This window comes from Idiotropiscis lumnitzeri, unplaced genomic scaffold, assembly GCF_059441095.1.
Source record: "Idiotropiscis lumnitzeri isolate Australia: NSW breed Sydney's pygmy pipehorse unplaced genomic scaffold, RoL_Ilum_1.0 HiC_scaffold_27, whole genome shotgun sequence".
Classification (NCBI taxonomy): Eukaryota; Metazoa; Chordata; class Actinopteri; order Syngnathiformes; family Syngnathidae; genus Idiotropiscis; species Idiotropiscis lumnitzeri.
In genome coordinates this window covers 1568120-1591769 of record NW_028283565.1, presented here as the reverse complement: position 1 = coordinate 1591769, position 23650 = coordinate 1568120, and the positions used below count along the sequence as shown (strand labels likewise).

Here is a 23650-nt window from a genome sequence, read left to right as displayed (position 1 = left end):
GAACTGCATTTGTTCATCTGCGTAACATTGCTAAAATTCGCCCAATTCTATCAACCTGTGATGCAAAAATCTTAATCCATGCGTTTGTTACGTCTCGCCTCGACTATTGTAACGTTTTGCTCTCGGGTCTCCCCATGTCTAGTATTAAAAGTTAGTTCAAAATGCAGCAGCTAGACTCTTGACTAGAACGAGAAAGTTTGATCATATTACCCCGATACTTGCCAATTTGAATTGGCTTCCGGTCCACTTGAGATGTGATTTTAAAGTTCTGCTACTTGCCTATAAAATATTGCATGGCTTAGCACCTTCCTATCTCGTTGACCTCGTGGTACCATATGTTCCGTCCCGAAACCTTCGCTCACAAAATGCTGGTCTTTTAGTGATCCCGCGAGCCAAAAAGAAGTCCACAGGTTCTAGAGCGTTCTCTATTCGGGCACCAATGCTTTGGAATGTACTACCCTCAGGTATTAGAGGCGCCACCTCAGTAGAAATGTTCAAAACACTATTAAAGACGCATTTATACTCTTGTGCATTTAGTTGAACTATTTGTTGGCCTGTTTACTGCCGCTTTTTCTCTTATCTTCTCTTTTCTGCCCCCTTTTCCCCGGCTGGGGGATTAGGTGACGGTCACCCACTAGGAAGTTTAAGGCATTGACAAACTGGGCATGCACCTGTTCCAGTGATGTCGTCTTCCTGCAGCGCGACATTTATTTATATACTTTAGCATCTAATTTAATTATTTGTTGGCCTGTTTACTGCCGCTTCTCCTCTTTTCTGCCCCCTCTTCCCCTGCTTGGGAATTAGGTGATGGTGACCTGCTATGAAGATTACGGCACTGACCAACCGGGGAGGGACCTTCTCTGCCGAAGTCGTCTTCATGCAGCACCTCTTCTGATTTCCCTATATTTCAGCACTTCGTTGAACTACTTGTTGGCCTGTTTACTATTTCTGTTCTTTTTTTTCTGTTCCCAATTCCACGGCTTGGGAATTAGGTGATGGTGATTCACTTGGAAGTGGCTGTTCTGAATTTACCCCAAACTGACTATTTCAAGATCAAAGGCTCAACCTCGGATATGCTGCCATGGCGATTACGGTCCTGGATGAGGACCCACTCCACTAAAGTCATCTTCTTGCAGCACTTCATTTAATTGACTCTCACATTATCTCATCTAACATTGTATAGCATCATTGTATGTGTCAAATGTTGCCCACTTGGCATCCAAAGCAGCCTGGTCATCCTGGAAGGGGGTTTCCCCCCCATCTGTGGTCCCTTCTCAAGTTTTCTCACTTTTCCCCCAATGGGGTTTTGAGTTTTTCCTTGCCCTCCTGGGGGTTAAGATCAGTGGATGTTGATTGTGGTTATGTAAAGCCCTTTGAGACTGTCTGTGATTAAGGGCTATACACATAAAATTGACTTGACTCGACTTGGACCAGAATAGAAGTGGATGAGGGAAAAAGGGAGGGGCGGTGTTGACTGATATTGTGCAGATGGAAGTAGGCTGACCGGGTTGTGTTATTATGCTTATGGAAAGATAGAGTGCTGTCAAGGATGACACCCAGACTCTTGACCTGAGGGGATGGGAAAACAATGGAGGGGCCAACAGGAATGGGAAAACTGCCAACTTTGGATTGTATTGATTTTGTACTGAAAAGAATAACTTCTGTTTTGTCGCTGTTAAGCCTCATGAAATTATTAGAAAACCAGTCATTGATTTCAGATAGACAGGAGGTGACGGAGGTGGGAGGGAGTGATATGCTGGGTTTGCAGGAGAACTAGAGCTGGGTGTCATCCGCGAAGCAATGGAAAGCGATATTGAATTTTCGGAAAATGCTGCCAAGGGGAAGGAGGTATATGATAAATAATAGGGGGGCCAGGACCGAGCCTTGGGGCAAACCTGAGGTGACTGGGAGGGACTTTGATGAGAAATATTTAAGCTGGATGAACTGAGTGCGGTCTTTGAAGTATGAATGGAACCAGTTGAGGGCGGTGTGGGTGATGCCGATGGAAGAAAGTCTTTTGAGAAGGATGGTGTGTGAGATGGTGTCAAAGGCCGCAGTCAGGTTAAGAAGGATGACAATGGAGAATGAATCTGAGTCAGCTGCAATGAGGAGAGCAGAGGTGACCTTGAGTAGAGTTGATTCAGTGCTGTGAAGTGCACGGAAACCGGACTGAAAGGGTTATTGCAGGTGAGATGAGAGTGGAGTTGAGTGGCGACTACATTATCTAGGACTTTTGAAATGAATGGTAGGTAGGAAATAGGGCGGAGGTTCAGGAAATAGTACTGAGCGGCTTTTTCTTAATCTCATGAGAAAATGTCCTTGGGCAAGCACAGTCGAAAAGAGTCGTGCGTTATCTCAGCCCAGCCTCACATTCTTCCCCCGGCACGGGTCTACGTCCAAGGGAAGGTCCTCTCCAGATTAATCATTGTCTGGATGGTTGATTCCCAGCTGGTCCCCAAGACTGGTATTCCACGGCTGGCCTTCTCCGGCGGGCAGTCTCTCCGTCTCTCCTGCTGGTATTCCCCTGTAATCTTGTCAGTGTGCATGTATGTGTGCTCCAAAATCAAATTATGTCTTTCAGAATGTGTTTTTGCAATGGCGTCCCCTTGAACCCTCCAATCAATCAATCAAATTTTATTTATAAGAGCACTTTTCATACATAAAATGCGGCTCAAAGTGCTGTACAATAAAAACATCCAAATTACAACGAAAAACTAAAACCCATTCCACCCACTCAACATAAACACAAGACACATCCACATACACGCCTGAACTCGCACACACACAGAACACTCGCATTCACACAACTTAATAAACCATCTTAGTAGAAAGACAGGGTAAGGCACAGAGAAACCATATGAGAAAATGTACCCAGGGTAGGTCATCCGCGCTGAGAGGGATGACGGCTCACGCCCACAGGGAGCTGCGCCAACACACAGACCCCTAGCCCAGACTGACCGGGGTAGACCCTACACATAGTGCAGAGGGCCCCGGTCCGCCGGGCCTAAGGAGCCTCCGGGATGAAGCCCCCTGTGAGAAGGCCAGCCACACCTCCCAGCGCGGAGGCCCCCCTTGAGGAAACACTGGAGCTAAAATATATAAAAGAAAATGATAATGCTAAACAAAAAAGAAGCTAAAAATTAAAGGACAATAATATAAAAAGACGAAGCTAAAATATATAAGAAAAATTATGATACTAAAAGACAGAGAAGAAGCTAAAAATTAAAAGACAATAATATAAAACGACGCAGCTAAAATATATAAGAAAAATGATGATACTAAAAGACAAAGAAGCTAAAAAAAATTAAAGACAATGATAATATATAAAATGACAATCCTGAATTAAAAGACTAAGATAAATTATTTAAAAGCCAAACAAAAAAGGTGAGTCTTGAGCAGGGGTGGGCAATTATTTTTTCCATGGGGCCACATAAGAAACATTAAATATTGTGGAGGGCCGGGCCAAAAGGCTGAACTCAATTCTGCATAATATTAATTGTATTTCTTTTTTAAAAAGCAGTAAATAGCACTGTTTTGACAAGCTGGCATTAAAGTTAAGCAATGAAACTAAATACCAAATAAACTGAAAAAATGAGGTTGCCTTACAAAAATGTATTCATTCAAATTTCTCAACACAATGGTAGACAAAATATTAACATTTTTTACTATTTGTGACTCATATTAGTAAACATATTCTGTCACATTCACTTCAAAACACATTTTGAGTTCCATATACTGTTGGATAGTTGTGTAAAGGTTCTGAGCATTTTAAAGACATCACAATATTGTCTTTTTGCACCAAACATTAAGCAAGATACAACATATTGACTGTCACAGAACTGTGATTTTGAGAAAAAGTGTCCCAGTTCATTGTTATCTGGTGCCGTTTTTATATTTCTCTGCATGTTTCGTCTGGTAATGCCGACTCAAATTGTAGTCCTTCAACACGGCGATCTGCTCCCCGCAAACTAAACACACAGCTTTACCTCTAACTTCAGTAAATAAATACTTCGCTGTCCAATTTTTGTTGAAAATTCTACATTCGGCATCTACCTTTCTTTTTGTAGCCTGAGCGGACATTTTTGAGGACGAACGTTGTCTTGTTGTGATTCAATCGCGCGCATGTCTTGATAAACGCATTACGTCATTATGTGCGACGCACATTGTGCGGGAATAAAAAAAAAAAACAATTTCAGAATAAAAGCAGTGCAGCTTTCGCCCATGAATGAGGTGAAATTAAAAAGTATGTTTATTTTGAAATTTCCAATTAACCTTACACTCGCGGTCAGAGTCAACCAAAGGTATGTGGCCCGGGCCATACAATGCCCAGGTCTGTCATACGGGCCAGTCAGTGCCACCCGGCGGGCCGGATGTGGCCCGCGGGCCGTGCAATGCCCAGGTCTGGTCTTGAGCCTCCTTTTAAAAATATCAACAGTCTCTGCGGACCTGATGTCCTCCGGCAGGCTATTCCATAGACGAGGACCAGAATGGCTGAATGCAGCCTCGCCATGTGTTCCAGTCCTCACCCGAGGAATAATTAACAGGCCGGTGCCAGAGGACCTCAGGGTCCGCGAGGATGGCCCAAGACCGTTAAGGCATTTAAAAACTAATTGAAGAACCTTAAAATCAATCCTGAAACACACGGGGAGCCAATGCAGCGATTTTAAAACTAAATCCAGTGCCCAATTTGGTATGTTTGCATCTCTATGTCCTATGTGGAGAATGTGCTTTGTCATATTTGTCCATGAAGTGCTGTCTGGCTTGTCATCAGTTTGTAATGTGCAGACTGAATATGTATGATGTGAATGTGAGTGTAGGTCATGAAAATACTATGTTCACACATTTATAAACTAAGTAATATAACTTTAGCATGTGAAAATAATATCATAAATCAGTAAAGACCATGACTACAATCAGTCATTCCTATGCGTAGTAGAATTAGAATTAGAATTAGAAATCCCTTTATTGTCATTGTACTCAAGTGTGCAACGAGATTAGAAGGCTCCCCTCTCCAGTGCAATACAACAATAAGACAGACAAATATATAAATTAGATTAATAAATAAGAGAGTGCAATGGAATTTAGTACAGAATAGGGTATATAAAAACACATCACGATGCTGTTCTGCAAGGTAAGGGTGTTCTCGTGTGTGTGTGAGAGTTCAGAATGGAGATGGCTCTCGGAAAGCAACTGTTTCTCAGTCTATTGGTCCTCGATTTGATGCATCTGTAGCGCCTGCCAGAGGGCAACAGGTCGAACAGGTGTGAGTTTGGGTGGGTATTGTCTTTGACGATGTTGAGAGCCCTTCTGAGGCACCGGGCGGTGTAGATGTCCGACAGTGAGGGGAGAGGGCAGCCAATAATCCTTTGCGCTGTTTTGACTGTCCTCTGGAGCCTCACTCTGTCGGCCTCAGTGCAGCCGCTGTACCAGGTGGAGACACAGTACGTCAACAGGCTCTCAATGGACGAGTGGTAGAAGGCTAGCAGCAGCTTCCTGTCCAGGTTGAATTTCCTGAGGACTCTCAGGAAGTGCAGACGCTGGTGGACCTTCTTTACCACTGCTGTGGTGTTGTGAGTACAAGAAAGGTCGTCAGAGATCTGTACTCCCAGGAACTTGAACGTGTGGACCCTCTCCACACACACGCCTTCGATGCAGAGGGGGGGCGGCACCGTCTTGTTCCTCCTGAAGTCGACGACAATCTCCTTTGTTTTTGCAGTGTTAAGGTGCAGTCTGTTGTCCTTGCACCAAGCTGTCAGTCTCTTTACCTCCTCTCTGTAGGCTGTCTCGTCACCTTCCGAGATCAGACCGACCACTGTCGCGTCGTCAGCAAACTTGACGATGGTGTTGTTGCCATGGGCCGGGCTGCAGTTGTAGGTGTAGAGGGCGTATAGGAGAGGGCTCAGCACGCATCCTTGAGGGGAACCGGTGCTCAGCATGCAGGTGGAGGACGTGTAGGGGCCGAGCAACACAGTCTGGGGTCTGTTGGTCAGAAAGTCCTTAATCCAGATGCGTGTGAGGGCAGGGAGGCCGAGAATGTCAAGTTTGGCGACGTGGATGTCTGGGATGATTGTGTTGAATGCCAAGCTGTAGTCCACAAAGAGCATCCTTGCATAGCTCTGCTGTTGTTCCAGGTGGCCCAGCACAACATGCAGAGCAGTGTTGATGGCGTCCTCAGTGGATCTGTTAGCCCAGTATGCAAACTGGTAGGGGTCCAGAGTGGGAGGAAGGCAGTCCCTGATGTGCTGGAGAACCAGCCTCTCGAAGCACTTCATGATGACTGGTGTGAGAGCAACAGGACGGTAGTCATTCAGGTGGACGGCTGGTGACTTTTTGGGGACAGGAATAATGGTGGAAGTTTTCAAGCAGGAGGGGATGACTGCTTGAGCCAGGGAGCGGTTGAAGATCCTGCAGAATACATGTGACAGTTGGTGGGCACATGTTTTGAGGACCTTGCCTGGTATTCCGTCGGGTCCAGTAGCTTTCCTGGGGTTAACAGCCAGGAGCACGCGCCTCACATCGTGTTCCTCTACGGTGAGTGGGGGGGAGTTGGAGCATGAAGTGCGGGGGTGTGACGGTTGGGGCGAGTCAAAGCGAGCAAAGAAGCAGTTAAGCTCCTCTGCCAGCGATGCACTCGGGTCTGCAGAGGTCGTGCTGCTGCCACGGAAGTTGGTGATGCTCCGTAGACCCTGCCACACCTCCCGTGGTCTGTTACTGGCAAGGTGGGCCTCCAGCCTCCCCTTGTAGGTTGCCTTGGCTAGCTTGATGCCTTTGCTCAGGTCAGCACGAGCCACCCTGTACTGGGCTTTGTCGCCTGACCTGAAGGCAGCGTCACGGGCCTTGAGGAGAGAGCGAACCCTGCTGGACATCCAGGGCTTCGCATTTGAGAAGGTCCGTATAGTCCTGTGTAGGGACACAGTTTCCATGCAGAACTTGATGTAGTCCACTACACAATCTGTGTAGACATCAAGGTCCTGATGATCAAAGAGGCCCCAGTTTGTGTCTTGAAAGCAGTCCTGTAATTCACTCATGGCGCCGTCACGCCAGGTTTTCACAGTCTTTGTGGTGGGCCTGAATCTGCGCCTGAGAGGGATGTATGCAGGTGCGAGCTGCAAGGACAGGTGGTCTGACTGGCCGAGGGGGGCGAGTGGGAGGGCCCTGTATGCGTGCTTGATGTTCGAGTACACATGGTCGAGAGTGTTGTCTCCCCTCGTTGGGCACTTGACATGCTGGTGAAACTCTGGGAGTACAGTCTTTAAATTGGCCTTATTAAAGTCTCCCGCTACTACGTGAACGCCATCAGGGTGGGCCCGCTGATGTTTATTGATGACGCACGCGAGTAGCGAGAGCGCCGTGCTAGTGCTAGCGTCGGGAGGGATGTAAACAGCTGTGACAATCACGACCGTTAGCTCCCTCGGGAGAAAATAAGGCCGGCATTTAACGGACATGAACTCGATGTCGGGGGAAGAGTGCTTCTCGACGATCGTGCTATCGCCGCACCAGTTCTCATGCACGTAAACACAGAGCCACCCCGCCCCGTCTCTTACCGGTGTCCCTTGTCCGATCCGCGCGATGTAGCGAGCGCCCGGCCAGCTGGATGCTAGCATCGGGGACGTCTGCGTGCAGCCAGGATTCCGTGACGACGATCACACTGCTGTCTCGCACATAGCGGTTTCCCAGGATTTGTAATCCCAGGTCGTCGATTTTGTGGACCACGGATCTGGCGTTGGTGAGGTACAGACTCGGCAGTGGTTGCCTATGGGGCTGCCGTCGCAGCCGTTGCAAGACACCGGACCTGCAGCCCCGCTTCTGCTTCCTCTCTCTGCGTCGCCTGCGCCGCCTCCCGGTCCCGATGACAAGCCACGGTGAGCCGGGCAGCCTCGCCAGTTCGTCCGGAATTTTGCGATCATAGCATATTCAGTAAATATAAACCTGCTTAATTAAATAATTGACATTCTGTCCCATAAATGTTTAAAATGCCGGTAATTGCCATACAATCCTTCAAGGGTCGACGAGCGATGTTCGGGAGGAGGAGCAGTGGTGGTGGTGCGTTTCCCTCGGGCATGTGTCGGTAAATCCAGCGGAGTTCAGCGGCAGTGGATTGAAGTTGTCCTGACACAGGTTGATGACATGACAGGAACAGGCAGAAGTGCGAGAAGCAGACTGGCCTGCGGGTCCACATGGCAGACAGGTGCTAACTTTGATAGGTAAGCGAAACTTTAGCCACAGTAGACGCGTCAGCGACTATGCAATCGGTGGGTGGCATTCATGAGAATCGGGATCGCTCAACATACAGATAATAATAAATAAAATCACTGTAACTGGAGGGATTGTAAACTGCTAAAGCAGGTACAACAAGCGGATCCAAAAAATTTCTGAGAGTTACCGGTGAGCAGTGGCAGCCAAACGTGCCAGCGTCCACTCAACCGGGAGTTGATTCAATATTCACAATATTTTATTATTTTGTCGTACAGTTGTTTAAAAATGGCTCGCTATCGCCCCCTAGAAAAAAAAAAACAACAAAAAAAAACAGCCCCATATCTCTGTTTCACCAAACTGAAAATTTGATGAAGTGTGTACAAAGCCAAGACCTAATAAAAAGTCTCATGGAGCCGTATGCTAAATTGAACAGGAAGTCGGCCATTCTAAATTTATCAGAATCCGAAATCCTTTTATTGTCATTGTACAGTGTGCAACAAGATTAGGGAGCTCCCCTCTCCAGTGCAATACAACAATAATTTAATCAAATATATAAATTAGATAAATAAGAGAATAAATATTGTGATGGAAAATAGTATGAAATTGGAGAAATACAACACAATACGTCGCTGTTCAGCAAGGTAAGGGTGGTCGTGTGTGTGTGCATGTGTGTGAGAGTTCAGAATGGTGATGGCTCTCGGAAAGAAAATGTTTTTCAGTCTATTAGTCTTTGATTTGATGCACCTGTAGTGCCTGCCAACAAATTTACTTCAAACATTGACGAGGCTTTGAAAACAAAAGCTGCTCTAACTTTAACTACAAGCAAATTCCTCTTGAAGATTCCTCACGTTATTTCTCGGAAATATTTCACATTTCCAACGTGCCAGTACCCCAACGTTGTCCGGGTGGCGAGGGCCCTTTATAGCTGCTCGCAGCTCTAGTTTTTAATTAATTTTTTTAAATCAATGGTGATGACAGTGAAATATGTCTTGTCTGGTATCATGATAGCTGGAGGATATTTTGTCATGATATTTTAGTCAGGCCTGATAACAGTGATGTATGCTGATTTAAGGCTACTTTTATTTTGAAATGCCGTATCACATTTTGGTGGGACCGCATTTGATGGACAACTGGGGTTGTCTAGTGTCCCCCAAAATGGGTCTGATATCACGATAGCTCGAGGGTATTTTGAAATGATTATTTTAAAATCAGTGTTGATGACAATGAAATGTGCATATTTCAGGTGGGTTTTTTTTTATTGTGAAATTACACATCAGATTTTGATGGGACCATTTTTGATGAACAGCTGGGGTCGTCTAGTGTCCAACAAAACTAGTCTGGTATTACGACAGCTCCAGCTCTTTTATTTTAAAATGCCTCCTTACATTTTGATGGGACTACTTTTGGTGGAAAGCTGTGTTGTCTTGTGTCCTCCAAACCTGGTTTGGTATTACCATAGCTAGAGGATATTTTTTAATGAAATTTTAAAGTCAGGCATGATGACAGTGAAATGTGCAGATTTCAGGCAACTTTTAGTTTGAAATTACAAATTAGATTTCGATGGGACCACTTTTTATGGACAGCTGGGGTAGTCTCGTGTCCCACAAAACTGGTCTGGTATCACGATAGCTCGAGCTATTTTTTTTTTAACTCAGTGGTGATGACCGTGAAATAAGCGAATTTCAGGCTACTTTTATTTTGAAGTGCCACATCACATTTTGATGTGACCACTTTTGGTGGACAGCTGGTGTGGTCTAGTATCCCCAATCCTGGTTTGGTATCACGATAGTTTGAGGATATTTTTTAAAGATTTTTCTTTTAAATCAGTGTTGATCACAGTGCATATTTCAGGTGATTTTTTTATTTTTAAATGCCACATCAAATTTTGAAGTGACCACTTTTTGTGGACAACTGGGGTGGTCTGGTGTCCCGCAGAACTTGTCTGGTATCACGATAGCTTGAGGATTTTGTAATGATTTTAATTTTTTTAATCATTGGTGACGACAGACAAATAAGCAAATTTTCACGCTTTTATTTTTAAATATCCCATCAGATTTTGATGGGACCACATTTGTTTTTACGGTTCCGTCACCACGCGAGTGGCTACCTGCTAAAGCAGCACGGCTCACTATTTGAGCCTTTTTCGCGTGTTTTTCCCTTTACCCAGTTTTATTTATTTTACCTCATCGCAGCAATGGACATCCAAATTGCGGTGGTTTTATTGCTGCTGGGGGCTGTTTTTTGCGTGATCGTGTCCGGAGATGTCACTGGGAGCTACGGATCAATCGTTTACACAAGAGATCAGCTGTTAGCACTTCGTGCTAACCCCGTGCCGACTCCCGGAGCGAGACCCGATATCCCCCACGAGTTGAGGAGGGAGAGACGGGATGTCGCGCGGGGGCGAAACGCCAGGCAAAGAGGAGGCGTGACCACCCCGTCCTCCTGTCCGTTTTTATGGGAAATGTTAGATACCTTCCCAAGAAAATGGACGAGCTAACAGCGCTAACGCGGCACAAGAGGAACTTCCAATGAGCTAGCTTGCTGATGTTCACGGATTCATGGCTAACAGACCTAACGCCGGACACCGTCGTGGAATTTGACGGCTTCCAAATACTACTTGCGGACAGGACACTGGAAAGCGGTAAGAGGAAAGAGGAGGGCTGGCTGTGTTTGTTAATGATAGATAGTGTAACCCTAGGCACATCACAGCTAAGGAGCAACTTTCCAGTCGGGACAATGAGCTGCTAGCTGTTAGCATGCGTCCATACTTGACAAGCATCGCGAGTTAACAAGGACGTGCACGTAACAGGTGCGTGAGTAAACTGCTTAAAACTTTGATCGTCATTCAGCTGACCTACAAATTGAGACGCTACAGTCAGTTTGACGTTTTTGTTTGCTTGATTGTGGATTGACATGGAGGAACAAGACAGTGGAAAGCGGACATTAAAAATGACGGAGAAAAGCTGTAGAAGATCACAAGCCTAAACGGATGCAGGCACGCAGGTGCAAATTTGCTCAATTGACCTCCATGCAACGTCAAATTGAACAATTGATGGAGGATGATGCAAATGTTGACGCTGTAAAAAACTGAGCTTCGTGTTTGCTTTAGCGGCATGGAGCAAGAATTTGTGGACCTCAATTCCGGTGTAAATTTAAAGACTGAAGAGGATTTTGCCGATGACCAAAATAACTGGTTTGATCCAAAAAATGTAATTAATGGAAATGTGAGCAATGGAAGAAGGACGTTTTGAAACGTGCAGAGGAAGGATGCAATAAACAAATATCACCTGATGATAGTAGATCTGCATCAACTAACTACACCCATAGAAGTAGAAGTAAAGAATCTAACAGACAGAAGCTCACTTCTGTCAACGTCTTCAATTAAATTAAAGGCTCAAATGGAACGAGCATGTTTAAAGGCAAAGGCTGCTGATTTACAACAAAGGTTGGCACTTGAGCAAGAAGAAGCTGCAATTAAGGCAAAGAAGCAAATGCATGCAATGCAAACGGCACTCCCTGAGTCTGATGCTAAATTGGATGTCTTGAGAAGATATGAAAATACCCAGGAGGATGGTATCCACATTCCTGATGAGTGTGTTACAATTTAAACAAGGAAAAACATTCAATTACCATCACAGCCTATCAGAGCAACAAGCAGTGTTGACCTGAAATGCTCCCACTTCGACTATTCCAATGGCTAGATTTCCACATCAGACAGAAAGTAGAGAACAACAGGGACATGTGCTTGATGGCCTTTGCCAAGCAATCTCACAGCAAGCCAGTGTCGCAGAATACTTAGCAAAGAGTCAAAAAGCATCGCTACTTCCCGAACTTTCCATTCCTACGTTTAAAGGCGACCCTCTGCATTATAAAACCTGTATAGGTGCCATTGAACATGGGATTGAAGGCCGTACAAGTGATAACCGTGATCATCTTCAATTTTAGCTGCAGTATACTAGTGAACAACCACATGAGTTGGTGAAGAGCTGCATCCATATGGAACCTCTGACAGGATATACCAAAGCAAAACAAATCTTGAAGGAGTTTTATGGTGATGACTTCATGATAGCAGAAGCATATTTAAAGGAAGCCATGGATTGGCCAACAATCAAGTCTGAAGATGGTGTTGCACTTCAGTCTTTCACATTATTCCTTATGGGCTGTTTGAACATAATGGCAGATGTTAATTACATGGAGGACTTGGACAACATGGCTAATATAAAGGCATTGGCAAACAAACTTCCATACAGACTTATAGAATCTTGGAGAAAATTTGCCTGCAATCTCCAAGAAAGAACAAATAGAAGAGTGAAGTTTAAGGATTTTGTTGACTTTGTTGACAAGCACGAAAGATTCTATAAAACAGAAAACAAAATCACAACACACAGAAACACCAAAATCAAAGAAAGTCTTCACAACAGTCATTGTGCCCGCCAAGATGGAAAACAACAAAACCACCACGCCAAAGGCAGAACCTGTTTCAGTGGATGCTATTGCCAAACCATGTGCTAATTGTAATGGAGAGCAACAGTCTCACAATTTGTAAGGAATTTAGGAGAAAGCATCACAAGGATAAGATTGACTTCTTGAGGAGCAAGGGTCTGTGTTTTGCATGTTTGATGCACGGTCGCATTAGCAGTTGCTGGAAACAAAAGCTTCAATGTCAAGAATGCTCTAGACTGCATCCTACAGCACTACACATTGTCCATAAACTTCTGCAAAGAAACAGCCTAAGACGATTGTGAATAGCAGTACCTATTAAGCGCCCTCGTACAAACAACAGAAACCTGGGGTGTCACTGGGGCCTGTAAATAGGACTGCATCCTTTCAATAATTCCGGGATGGGTCAAGGCACAAAAAGGAACCAAGACAGTGACGACTTACTGTCCGGTTTAAAAATGCCCTGACGCCTTTTTTTAGACTGAAATAACTTACTAAAGTTTTCGTTTTGTGCCATTCAGAATGGGAGAGGGAGCCAGGAGGCGAAACAGCCGTCTTGCCAGTTCAATCCCGCACACCCTCTGACTCTCACCCTCCGTTCTGCCTTTTTATTGAAACTAACTCATCAATAACTAATCACCAGAAGACAGAAAAGCATCAACAACTAATCACCAAGAGACAGAAAACATCAATAACTCACGGTATAAAGGTCAGTTTAACTAAAGCATCAATAACTAATCACCAGGGACTCCAGCAGGCAGAAAATCATAACCCAAGGTCAGTTTAACTAAACACATCTTCAGGATGGGGTGTCTGTGTGTGTGTGTGTTAAAATAACAAGTAAGTGTCTCTGTGTGTGTTAAACATTAATGAGTGTATAAAAACATGATTATGAATACACAAACTGATTACCTATCCTCAGCCCATCTTACATTTCCCCCCTGTTGTGGATTTAAAAATCATGTCCTTACGGCTTTAAGACAGATCATCATAATGAAATCATACAACAGTGTGATCATCAGTGGAGGAGCGAAAACCTCACATTAGGGAAAAATTCCCCTCCTCCCTTCCGGCGTAGAATGAGATCCTCATAATTTGATGACCATCAGGGAATAAAACTTGTCCCTGGGGTGACTTGGTGGAGGCCCTTGCCTCGTTGTAGGAGAGGACAGCCGTCCTTACCTCCCGGATCTTCGTGTATGGTGTGTGTGTGTGTGCACGTGTGTGGACAGGGGCAAGAAGTCCATGTGTTTTTACGTTTTAGTGTCCAGTTTGAGTTCGTCATTCTCAACATTAATCAGGTTGTAACGGTACATTTGGGCAACAAACCTACGATTAACCATCATCTTTGTCATAAAAATAATGCAACATGAACAGACTAAACATAACAAAATGAAAACTATAATTATCCCTATATATTGTTTTTTTAAATTCTTCATAGTGGTCATAACATCAATAATTGTTTCATTTTTATTAAAAATTTAAATGCAGTAATGTACTCCAATCAAGGCTGATATTCCTTTGTTATGTACGTCATTAATTTCCAAACAATATCTAATCTTTTTGTTCTGTGGCTTCAACATATTTATCATCTCATCAATATTAGCACCACAGAGTACTGAGTTTCGAGATCCTCACAATAGTCGTTCTCAAAATGATATTTTTTTTTATCAATTTAGCTTTGTTAAGGTAAGATATTTTATTGACAATCTAACATTAATATGCAAAGAACATGTACATTAGTACGAAATGTAAAAAAAAATTGTGGTGGGGGGGGGTGCGAATTGTTTTCTTCTTGGTAGGGGGGGCATGACAGGAAATAATTGAGAACCACTGGTCTAGTCACACACCAGCTCGGGTTCATTCCCTACCAGAGAAATGACATTCCATGTCCCCAGAGCTAGGCGCTTTATGTTGCCGGGGATTGGACTGCCTTTGACTGCCTCCTAGCTCAAAGGAAACCCAAATTCTTTGGTCCCGCCCACTGGTAGTGAGCCGAAGCCCTTGTATTAAATAATAAATAAATACATAAAATAAAAAAATTAATAAATTTAAAAAACGGACCGATCCACTGCTTGGGTTAGTTTGACCCACCTTGAGATCCGTTCCCACTCAGTGACAGTGTCTACAAGCCACTGCCACCAGGCCAGTGAACCGACGTCCAGGCAGTGACAAAAAACGTGATCAAATTACATTGCTCATCATAAGGTGTTTGTGAGACGCTCTTTGTATGTTTCCTCAATTAAGACCTGTTTTCCATTGGTGTATTTGAAAAAAGTGGTGAACCTGTTAAATTCACTACAAAACGTTAAGAAGATGAAAGTAATGTTTGAAGGAATATTATTTTTCTATCGACATGCCGGCGGGCGGGCACAGATAGAGAGTGATAAAGCAGCACCACCCGCGCGGGGCGTGCTGACGAAAAGGCAAGCGCTCCTCCTCTCATCGCGTCCTTATTAAGACAGAAAAAAGACGCTGTTGAATTTGACCTATTCGCAGTTCGAGCAGGTGCTTAACGCTGGAGAATATCACCACTTCGAAGTTCGAACTGCTGTTGAAACGGAGAGGTAAGTATTTTTCGTTTGTTTTTATTCAAAACATGCCTCGAGTGCATTTGTTCATGGTTAGAGATAGTTGTGTGGAAAACACTATACAAAGTAGCACCATGGATGTGGGCCTACAACACTGGCCTAGCAAACATGTGCTCCTACATCGACATAATTGACGAGCTCCAGTTAAGCATTGAATAATTATAAAACGTCATGGTGCTTTTACTCATTTAAAGAACTAAACCGACGCGTATTTTCATCCGGTGGTCAGGTTTGCATTGAATGTGAGCACGAGGGACGCTAGCTTGTTGCGTTAGCTTTGCGGAGCTAACAGCTTGCACTTTTGTTATAGAACAACAGAATGCAAGTACCATGATAATTTCTGTCATTAATTTTTGTGTAAGACACGATGTTCACTGGTTAATTACATGATTCTTAAAGCAAAGGTTACTGTGAATGCAATTTTGGTAAGATTTTTGTAGTCACACTGCATAAATCTGTCTGTCTGTTGTTTAAACTTCAATATAAACTATTATGGTTGAAATCGTTAATTGGGATGGAGGGATTGATATTTTTTTAATTTATAATTTATTTTTCTTACACTGATATTGTTAAAACTCCATTTAGCCTATAGTATTAATAATTCTCAACACAAAACTGTCTTTTTTCTTTATAGAATAAACAATGCCTTCCCTGAGATGCAGGAAGTCCCCAAAGCAGGATACTATTGAACATGCAGTCAAGGGTCTGGACAAGACTGCAGAGTTAGAAGCGAAGTATATAAACTCATTTAAAGGTATGATGTTAACGCTTTTGCTAAGATATATTATTGTTTTCTGATAACCAAGCTGACATCATTTTTTAAGTGGTTATTTTACATTAAGAGTGTCTTGACCTTTTCTTTTGTCAGTTTCAAGTTATTTCAGTGAGCGTGAAACCTGATGGTAGGAGTTCTATCTAAATTAAGGCTGTACTTGATGACGCCCTCCGGCATTTTTATACCACAATAGACCGGTGAACAAGTCCGATATTGATAGTCTAGTGTAAAGCACGTTATACGTCACAGAGATCACGTGACGCGATCCAATATGACTGTGTATACAGTGTATGTCATTGTTATGAAACTAAATAATCTTAAAGTTTTTTTTTTACGTAACCAGGTGCCATTGACATTTGTACTTTCAGTCCTAATACATACTGGCTAATGCAATGCTGGAAAATGAATTTTGGCTGGTCTGTTCCTTTAAAATCATAAAGAAGGGCTCTGCTCTATCCCTCACAAGAAGCAATGTTTCAAACCACCCTACATTAGTATAGTGGCCCAAATGAATATGATGACTCCTTATTTGTGTGCTTAAAAATATGACGAAGCTATCTTGATTTCCCTGTTAACTAGGTCGAGGAGTATTTACCAAGGCCCCTTTCAGGAAAGACGACTTTATTCTTTATTATGGAGTACAGAGGAAAATTGATAGATTCTGATAAATCTCAACGCAGCAAGATGGATGGAAGAGGCACTGTCTTTTTGTTTGACTTCCGCCGGCAAGAAAAAACTTGGAGGTGAGGCAAAGATTGAGATGTTATCTTATTTTTGTTTTTATTTAAAAAAATAAACACATACTCATCCCATAAGTGTTAGGGGAAAAATCATTCTCTAAGCAAAAATGTATACCGTATTTTCGCACCCAAAAGACGCGCCGTGTCAAAGGGCGCAACACCTGTTGAGGCCGCTATTTCTGTCTTTGTAACATATACTGGACGCACCGCCTGACAAGACGATAGCACAGCTGCTGTTAGCATAGCATGAACTTGGCAGAGCTGCCCACACTGACACAGCCGATAGCAGCCTACTATGCCCCAATAACATGAGCAATCACCCCATTGTTGCAGCAGACGCCAAGTCTCTATTGACAATAGCTGACAATGGCTCAGGCCAATATTAGGTGCATTGGCAATAGCCTACAAAGCAACGTCAGGGGAGGGACTTGGCTGCTCACCACACACAAAAAATAAAAAACTCATCATACAAGCAAACAATGAAACATAGAAATAAGATTAACACAAACATGTATCTCTCATGCCATCAATATACCCAAAAAAAATGAAAATAATACAAAAGCCACTCAGCCTTAGCTAATTCAAGCAATGCATTCTGGGAGCAGAGACCCACAATCCCATAGCTGTTTAGAGAGATTTGCATGGCTGTTTAAAGAGATGTGCTGTTATGCTTTGGACTTTTTGTCTGTTGTCTAAACCTGGGACGTTTCTTGCTTGCAATAACATAAATGATAAGACAGACTAAAACATTGTGGACAGCTGCCCTTTGTCCAGCTTTTTCCAACACCATCACCCAAACATTATAGTCAGATGGTGTATTTGTCACGGTCGATTGTAAGCATGGACAACTCACTCTTTGCCCAGCAGGGTGTGCTAACATGCACTTCCAACAGCTCGTTGATGACAAGGGCTGATGGACGTGAGTGGTACTTTGTCCATTTAATGGACGCATCGACTGACAGGGCGCTTTGTTTGCTTATGACTGCGAAAATACGGTAATTACTTTTATTCATGCGTTGAATCTGTACAAATGAAAATATAGACCATGAAGTCTCAAAGACAAGCTGTTAATAGGGTCTGATTCCAATAGAAATTTCTTGTATGATTTGATTTAGAAGATTTAAAAATTGTGGATTTCCTATTTTTATGTTTTGTGTACACAAGATTGTCTCAAAGATTAATTTCTGACATTGATTGAATAATTGTTTTTTTTTTTTTTAAATCTATTTTAAGTGTTGATGCCGCTCAAGAAGATGGCAGTCTGGGAAGACTGGTTAATGATGACCACATGCACCCCAACTGTAAAATGAAGAAGAAGACAACAGAGGACAGACCACACCTCTGTCTGTTTGCGCTCCGAGACATTGATGTTGGCGAAGAAATAACTTAAGACTATGGACCAGCTGGCCTTGGAGAACACAGGTTTGTAAGATGCATCTTTAAGTACAATAACAGAGCCCACTTGTGGTGTTCTGGTGATGTAGTTTCCAATTAGTTTGGCAATCTAATAAATGTATGTTGAGGTTTCTATGGAAGTTGAACATGCTGACTGACTGGGGGAGTTCTCCATTGTCCACTATCTGTAATTCAAATTTGTGGGTCTGAGTCAAAGTTTGGCTCTTCAGGAACAACGAACTGGTCAGGGAGTGACAGTATTACAAAGTTCTGCGTTACTCTTTTCTGGGCGGTGGCCCTGTTAGGCCATCATATGCCATATTGCAAATATCCCCATTGTGGGACTAATTAAGGACATCTTTATGTTGTGGTTTCCCTACCAGAACCAGCACCAACCCTGTATATTCATGATATAAAACACTGTTTCAATTTGATATTTAGCCTTTCTATACTGTAAAAATAGAAGACCCCAGGCTTTCCTGCGCCCCCTTGCCCAATTGGTGGTGTTCAGGAGACAACCTGGGACTGAAATATCAGTCACAACCAGTGTTGTTTTCGTCACTGATGACTATGACGAAAATACTTCGTTAACGCCCCTTTTTTAATGACGATGACAAGCTAAACGAGGTTCTTTTATGACGAAAACATGACGTGATGTACATGAATTTTTTTCGTTGACGAGACAAAATTGTTAGCATGTGGTTCATAAATTATTTTATGTTGCTTTTAGTGAAATAAAGCCACAACAGTTGCCCAACAAAATGTTTTGCTTCTCTGCTTATTTTGGAGCAGTGAGCATTGATTCCACTGTTGCCACTTTTTTCTGTTTGTAATGAAGAATCCTTTGTAGTCCATCCAAAAGTCTTTGTTATTGGGTGGAAACCTTGAATGCCTTGTTTTAACTCAAATGGACTTAAACCCATCCATCCATCCATCCGTTATCTGTACCGCTTCTCCTCACTAGGGTCGCGGGGGGTGTTGGAGCCGATCCCAGCTGTCTTCGGCAGTAGGCGAGGTACACCCTTGAATTGGTGTCCAGCCAATCGCAGGGCATACATAGACGAACAACCATCCACGCTCACACTCATGCCTAGGGGCAATTAGAGTGTCCAAGCAACTTGCCATGCATGTTTTAAGAATATGGGAGGAAACCGAATTACCCAGAGGAAACCCACGCAGGAAGGCCGGAGCCAGAATCGTACCTACGACCTCAATATTGTGAGGCCATCCTGCTAACCAGTTGGGCCACCGTGCCGCTTGGACTAAAACCTTTGTGAATAAATTGACGAAAACTAGGGTAAAACTTTTTTTGCGTTTCCGTCGATTAAAACTGGACTAAAACCCTTTTTTTAGTTTTCGTTGACTAAAACTGGACTAAAACTATAACGAATTGGGATGACTAAATGTGATGTAAACAAATCAGCACTTTGTCCAAATGACTTGGACAAAATCTAAAATGCCTGCCAAAAACAACACTGGTCACAACACGCGTCTACAGAAGATTAATTGGCATGGGCGAAATTAATTAGTTTTATTTCATTCATGAGCTTATGTTTTGTTTTGGGTGGCTAAGGCTTAAAATGTGTAAAAATCTAATCCAACCTCAAATATAATTAATTCAATAAATTTATGATGCTACTAAAACATCGAAGCAGCCTCCTCCAGGCTTTACAGACTCAGAAATGGATGTATGCGTATCGTGTACTCATCCTGTCGTGTCTCGAGATGTTAAAATTGCAGTTAGATAGACGTGTGCTGATTAGACAAGACTTCTAATATATCTGGTGTCACAGGATATTTGTCAGTGAATGTGTATGTCTGGTTTGAGGCTCACTCAGCTTTTTCTTGTGTTGTGGGGTCCAGTTGAGTTGAATTGCGTGTCAGGTATGTTGGCCATCTGACACCCAACTGTCAGGTTTGTGTTTGTGGGGACCCCGTAGAGCCATTTTTATTGTTGACATAAATCATAGCTAATCATCTTTTCCTTCATTATCATATGAAATACAGTTAGGAGTTGTATGTGCCTTTACTATGTTATAATCTTAGAACCTACCAGCCACTACAGGTGTCCGACAAGAAGACTTTTGGCTGTCCTGTGCTCCATTGCGCCCCTGGTGGCGTTCAAAAGACAACCTGTGACTGAAATATCAGTCACAACATATCTCTACTGAAGATTAATTGTCATGCGCTAAAGTAATTGGTTTTGTTTCATTCGTGAACTTGTTAGTTTTTGTTTTGGGTGGCCAAAGCCTAAAATGTGTAAAATTCTGATCCATTTTCTTTTTTTAATTCATTAAATTAATATTCAACTTGTTCATTAGGATGGAGGACAACCGACAATGACTGAATCGGCTGAGGTTGATGCCACCAGAACATCGAAGCAGCCTTCTCAAGTTTTGACAGACTCTGAAAAGGAGGTATGCGTATCATGTGGTCATCCTGTCGTGTCTTGAGATGTTAAAATTACAGTTAGATAGACCTGTGCTGGTTGGACAAGTTTTCTAATATATCTGGACATAAATCGTAGCTAATAATATTTTCCCTCATCATCATATGATATACAGTTATGCCTAGTATATGTCTTTACTATGTTACAATCTAAGAACCTACCAGCCACTACAGTTCTCTCATTGGGAGACTTAAGCTTTCGTCAGGTTGTCGACTGCTGCATTGCCCCCTTGTTGGCTTTAAGTACACAACCTGTAACTGAATTATCTGTCAGAACAGAACCTATGTGTCTACAGCAGGTGATTTGGCATGTGGATTCTTCAGATTTTTAGAAAATAGGTAAAATTGTGATCAAAAGTTTAAAATGTCTAAAATTCTGGTATAGTTTGCAATAGTATATCTATTAAATCATTTCAAAACTTCTTAACAAGGATGGAGAACATTGGCTGTGACCGAATTGGTTGAGGTTTAGATTACCAGGACCATTGAGCAGCCTCCTCGGGATCTACAAATTTAGGAATGAAGATATGCATCCCATGTTACAATCCTGTTATGGCCCGAGGTTTTGAAGTTGCAGTTACATATTGGGCTGGGCGATATGGCTGATAAGTACATAGCGATATAAGTATTTCATATGGGTCCATCGATACACATTGAATTCTTTTTTTATATTATTTTATTTATTATCGTTTTTATTTTCCAATATTTTCACTGCCCTGTTAAAAAAACATTTAATGTAGTTTTCCTCCCGGGAGCTTTTTGTTACGGTCAATTAATTTTGTTATTACATTATTTTGTCATATCATTCATCAATATTTTAGTTTTTTTTTTTTTTTCAAATAGAATTAAGACCTTTTTCTGTGCAGATTCCTCTGGGGATTAAGTATTTAATGGGTTCTCAATTTTCTCTTGGACTCTGATGCAACCCAGTCTCCTCCCTTGGACAAAAAATATGGGCTGAATCTTCCTTGGAATAACGACACAGATTCTGACGAATCATTGTCAAATCCTGCCCCTGAACTTTGCGCCTCAGACCCAGACCATATTACTATCCCAAGGCTCAGGAGGACCAAAAGTATACAGGTAAACAACCCATATAGATTTCAGGGAATCTTACAAGCAAATTGCATATATTTTATTGGTCTCCTGCCTTCTATCCTTTATATTTCGTTGTTGTTGTTTTTTAGATTAAAAAAACAGGCTGACTTTGGAATGGATAAGCATTATTACTCCAACTCAGATGACAGTGGAGATGAATATATTCCGGATACAAGTGAGGCCTCTGATTCAGACGGAAGTGAATCTTTGAAAATTGTGGACCCTCTCTTGAAGTCTAAGAATGCCTTCAGAGATTTTTCTCCCACACCACGAATCTCAAAAGCCACCTCAACGCAGGTTGTTAATCAAGGGCGTTCACCCGTTCGGAGGAGTAGCAGCACTGGTGTGATTCTTGAATTCTATGGCTCTTCAAATATTTGTGCAGTTTAACACAAATCATCCAAAATAGAATTCAAGCACATCTGTGACAGAAATTCAAATTCAGAAGTCAAAGAGAGAGAACAAAAAAAAAAATCTAATGCTGCGCTTCTTCCGAAGACATATACTGTAAACATTAAATGTATGTTAGGACAATCTTGAAAAAAGTATTAGAACACCCTTTACTTTTATTTCTTGTTAATTTTATTAACCAAAATATGTCCATTTTTATTACAGATTAATGAATACAAAATTAAAACTCTAATCAGCTACTTTTTAATCGTTATATTTGTATAAACAAATGTTATACATCTGTGTGTTAACTTATACAAGAAATGACGGAAAAGCAAGGGTGGTTTAGTATTTTTTTATCGTATATAGTCTGTATAATATCTTTAACCTATGCTGATGCTGTTTAATACTGATTTAAATAATAATAATAATGTCATAATCTGTTGGTTTTACATGAACAAAACCTTTCAAGCACTTTTTAAAATTCTAAATACTACCTCTTGTCAGTAAGTTGGTTCACAGCACTGCCTTGGAGTGAAAGTGTGTAGTGCTGAGACAGTCGGTATGTGCTGAGTCGTCTGACGTTTGTGTGACTGGTACCCAGGAAGGTAGCAAAACCAGGCAGTGTGTATGTCGTACCCAGGAAGGCAGAGAAACCAAGCAAGATGTATGTGGTACCCACGAAGGCAGAGAAACTAAGCAGTGTGTATGTGGTACCCGGGAAGGTAGCAAAACCAGGGAGTGTGCATAGATACAGACCCCAAAAGTGATTAAAACCAAATAAAGTCCCCAGAAGATCATCTGTAGTCAGGTGAAGGACCCTGTACTTTGTTCAACTCATTTACTCCCTTAGACGTACAAAGACGTCTTTTAATGCAATGGCGCCCTCTACCAAAGACGTATAAGTACGTTTCCTGTCTTTTTTACGTCATAGTGTACATAAGGGTCTGATGCAACCTCTGACTGAGAATCAGCCTTGTCCGCATTGTGAATCATGTAAAAATCACCCAGCAGGGGGCAGAGGTGCAAAAGATCCGCCTTGAATCTGCGCCAGAGGTACAAATGGGGGGCGGGATCCTGGGGTAGACTTATAAGTGTGGAGAGCAGCGTGGGTAGCAGCAGCATCGGCAGCACTAGCAGCAGTCGCATTAGTAGCGTTAGCAATGAAATCCTCCAAGCAAATGACGATCGAGGAATGCGTTTTTGTAAAAAAAAGCTTCCTAAAAGCATCAAGGCGATGGAGACGCTTTGGTTGAGAGGATGACGCTTCGTCGTCGTCACAACAAACAGGCGTCTAAAGAGGGTGCGCGTGCCTTGCGGCCTGCATCGCCTGCCTTCGGACAATAGCCAAAGCAGCTGAGAGTCCTCACCAGATCCCCCCGAACGAGGAGGTAAGCGCTCGCAAGTTACCATTGAACATGTGGTTTTACCCCTCATGCTTTTATTGTACATATCATGCATCTTGCGGGCAGAAAATGTCGCATAAATGTGCAGTTAGACGCGAGCGTATCTCCTCCCCGACGAGGAAACAACAATACTGAATGGTGTGGTAATCATGCATACTTTCTAAAATTCAC

The 23650-nt window shown here is 42.6% G+C and overlaps 1 long non-coding RNA gene across 1 annotated transcript; it reads left to right on the top strand.

Annotated features, from left to right (window-relative positions):
• Positions 1-15064: 15064 nt before the first annotated feature.
• On the top strand, positions 15065-21618 carry LOC148315973 (uncharacterized). Its single transcript, XR_015840469.1, has 6 exons — positions 15065-15203; positions 15862-15981; positions 16582-16745; positions 17976-18164; positions 20459-20554; positions 21516-21618. It is a non-coding gene; the product is annotated as an uncharacterized LOC148315973 (long non-coding RNA).
• The last annotated feature ends 2032 nt before the right edge of the window (positions 21619-23650 follow it).